Raw genomic sequence first — 4145 nt, 5'->3', positions numbered from 1 at the left:
GCACATGTGCATGTATACGTGGTCGGCCGGAACTATGAATGTGTGTGTTAAGTGTAGGAGTATATGTGCATAAGTATGAGCGGGATGAAAGTTGTAAAGTATCTATGTATTTGTGTGGTTGTCAATCGTTTTGAGTGAAAGTTACATCGGGAATGGAAGTTTCAAAGGGCGGCAAATGCGTCAGGTTACGATCGCTAAACCAATAGTTAGTTTGATCAGAAAGAAAAGCGCGCCAGCTAAGAGAAGTTTAGAGTTCGTGGGAGAAAAGAAAGTAAACCAAAAGTACAAAGTTTATTTTTATGGTGAGCTTAACCCGTTAAAATGGAAGAAAGTCGTTTGACTAAATTTCAACGCTGGAAATCCTGCTAGATAGAGGTCCTCGCCAGGCAGGGGTGTGATTAGGGCCTCTATATATTAAAGCGCCTAGCGCGGATACGTACATGTGCACACACAACCGTTATATACATAAGCAGAATATACCCGCAAGAAGTTAAACGCCCTAGAACGCACAAACCTGCGGAACATATTCTATGTATATAAAGAGCAGGGTAAATAAGAAGCACGGTGATCAACTCGAGTGGGAGCAGGGAAACGTCCATACATACATATACAATCATCCGAACACGCAAGCTTCCAGAGAACCAGACGTAGCGGGAATAGCATCCACACGCTCCGTCATAGCGCTCTTCAGAGGCGATAACAATCCAACGCGCTCACCGTACTGGCAAATTCAGCTAATAGAGTGGGGATATCAATTGGTGGACTTAACCTCACTTTTGTCACCACCAAGTCTTTATTTTTATTTTTGGTTATTTTATAGCATAGGTTTAAATGTTTCTTTTCGAATTTGAATGTCACTATTCTCTTGTTTTTGAATTTTTGAGCATCCATATTGGGCGGATCAGTCTGCATTTTATTTGTTAAAGTTTTGCTTGCGCCAGCAGTCATTATGAGTTGTTCACATACATATGTATTTTGTTAGTAGGCTTAAGCTAAGATTAGTTATACATTTTTTTCTGTTCTTTTCTCACCCATAGGCACTTCATTAGTTCTGCTAATATTCCTTGTTCAAAAATAGCGCTGTAGTAATATGTTTCATAAATTAATTTTAGTTTTGCTCGCAGTTTTTTTATGTTTTTGGTTTATTATAAAGAATTTTTTCCCGATCGCATTAATGAGAGTAATCGAAGTAGTGAAGGAAATTTAGTTGGAGTTGTCAAAGACTCGCACACGAGGCCCTTTCCAAGCTCCAATGTGGAAGCATGGGAAATATATGTTGTATGCGCTAATTACCTTTTTTGCAGCTCACCCATCTCTTTGATGCAGGCGCCTCCATGGGATGAGAGAGCGGTAAGTGCTAACATTTAAGCTTATTTACACACATACACATATACAGTGACAATGTTTTAGCATTTGTGTAGAGCGAGGGAGTGACGAAATTTAATCACACTTCTCATAGTGGAACAGGTTAGAATAGAAACATTTTGAATACTTGAAACGATACAAATACATATATTTTTGTTTTGAGTTTAGCATGTTTGAAGTAACACACGCTAATATATAAGTGCGTTTATGTACATGCAAACTTGCGATCTGCAATCGTGAAAAAATAGAAGTGTAAGGCAGTGAGATTGGATGACGGGCATATGAAGATACAGATACAATTGAATAGGGGGATTTGTAGATGCGAGCACTGAATATAGGTAATTTAAGAATAGTCATTTTTTTTATTAAGAATTAATAAGTATTTAGATAGTTAATTTTTTTTTTGGGTGAAATTGTGAAATACATGAGCTGGATTGAATAAGGGGGACGTTTATATATTGTAATAAAAACAAGTAAGAAAGTCTAAGTTCGGGCGGAGCCGAACATTAAATACCCGGCGCAGGTACCGCTACATGGTAAGCCGCTGTGTATAAATTTTGAGTAAATTAGCGTCCTTAAATTACGAAATATTGAAGTTTCAAGCATTTCTGAAATTTGCCGTTATATGAAAAGTGGTCGTAATTTGAATCTGATTCCAATAATTTTCAACGCTTTGCTTCTATGGGGCAAGCACAATAACCATACCGAGTTTGGTACAAATTGGTAGAACGGTTACCGAGACACATATATGTGATCATAAGTGGGCGGTGCCACACCCATTTTCCAAAATTTTATCATAAACGTATTTCTTGGTAAAGAATTGTTGCAAGCATCAATTTTGAGTAAATTAGCTTTAATATTTATTGATTTATCGAAGATTTCGTATTTCTCCATATTACCGTTATATGGGAGGTAGGCGTGGTTATTGTCCGATTTTAAAAATTTTCGGCCATTTGGTATGCTGTAGCAAGGCTAACAACTGTGCCAAGTTTGGAAGAAATTTGTGCAGCGGTTACCAAGATATACACATGTATCCATAAGTGGGCGTGGCTACGCCCATTTTCCAAAAATGTATAACATTCTTATTTTTCGTCTAAAAATTATTGTAAATATCAATTTTGAGTGAATAATCTTCAGTAGTTACTAAAATATCGCAGTTTTCGTATTTCGGAAAATTACCGTTATATGGGAGGTAGGCGTGGTTATTGTCCGATTTTGCCCATTTTCAATACCATCCGTCCTACGCCCGAAAGAAGTGCACGTACTAAGTTTCGTTAGGATATCTCAATTTTTACTCGAGTTATCGTGTGCACAGTCGGACGGACGGACAGACAGTCACCGCTTAATCGATTTCTCTTTTCATTCTGATCATTTATGTATACATTTGTCTATATCTATCTCGATTCGTTTTGCCTGTTACAAAAAACCGTTATGTGAACAAAGTTATAATACCCTTGTGCACAAGTGCGCTCGGGTATAAAAAAAAATATATGAGTTTGAAGTCTTGAGGAGGCAATACTATAGAGGAATATGAGTGGCTAAGTTCAGATCATTGGTGTGGGGTGTTGCACTAGTGCAACAGAGGGGAAATGGGTGTGTCGACAAGACGATAAGACAGACATGAGACTGAACGGACCATAGACCCTTGAATACATACGGACTATCGTCAGGTATAGGGGACCTTGCGGAGTAGTTGGAGTCGTGGCAAGGTCCATGTCTGCTTCGTGTATACCAGCAGATGAGGGGGGGGGGATGACTCCGCCTGACCGGACCGTTTTCCGTCTTTTCGCTTTCTCTCTTATTCTCGAATTTCTGTTTTCCAGAACAAGACATGACTCTACTTAATTTTGTTGATGTGGTTGTAGGTGAGATAGGTGGTGTTGACCCCCCCAACCAACGAGCTAGTCTGGGCTCGCCAGCATGCCTTTGTACCACTGTAAGTCGCCCTAAAAGCCAGCCACATAACAATGGCGCCCAACTTAATAGCCCGATAAACTCTTTTTTTTTATCTTCTCAAAGCTTCTATCTTTTATCCTATCCCATATTTCTATCTTACCTCTTAATACTATCACTTTTCTTTTCGGACGGAGTAGGTTCATTAAGGCAACATCGCGTGGATGCGTCCTTAGCGATCAGTGTCTTAATGAGAAATAGGGGGGGGATTACTATCTGGACGTTAGGGTTCCTTTGACAAGGTCGAACGCTTGTGGAAGTCGTATCCATCGACTAGATTAGTACGTTTTTGGGGAGTTTTAACTTTGTGCAGCCAACTGTTTAAGCTACCGAACGTGGGGTTCAGCACTGCTCGTACACACCAACACTTTATTTTGGGGAAGATAGCCGACTTTGACCATGCATGGACAGTGACCAACGGACTAATGCACACCCATAATGACCTCGCCGAGGTGCAACACCAAACACATACACCAACTCGATACACAATAGCTTAAACGAAGAAAGGGTTACCTACAAATATACGCAGTTTGCTAAGTTTTATTTCTTTTGCTGCCTTTTGTTTGAAATTTTGAGAGGCAAAATTGCATTTTTTTATTGGATTTTTAATTATTACATTGATTTTTTATTATATTCCTATCACTACTTTTGAAACTTTAGATTAGAAAGAGTGAACTTACATGCGTACATAAGTACATATAATTGAATTGTTTTTGTTATATTCCTCATTGCACATTCTAAACTTCTACTGTAGATAAGATACTGAATTTTATCCCTGAATTGATTTTTTTATTGCTATTCTTTTATAACCTTTATTTCTATTTTTT

The sequence above is a fragment of the Rhagoletis pomonella genome, unplaced genomic scaffold (assembly GCF_013731165.1).
Source record: "Rhagoletis pomonella isolate Grant_MI unplaced genomic scaffold, Rhpom_1.0 Rhpom_scaffold_00001, whole genome shotgun sequence".
NCBI classification, from domain to species: Eukaryota; Metazoa; Arthropoda; class Insecta; order Diptera; family Tephritidae; genus Rhagoletis; species Rhagoletis pomonella.
This window is presented reverse-complemented; position numbering follows the sequence as displayed.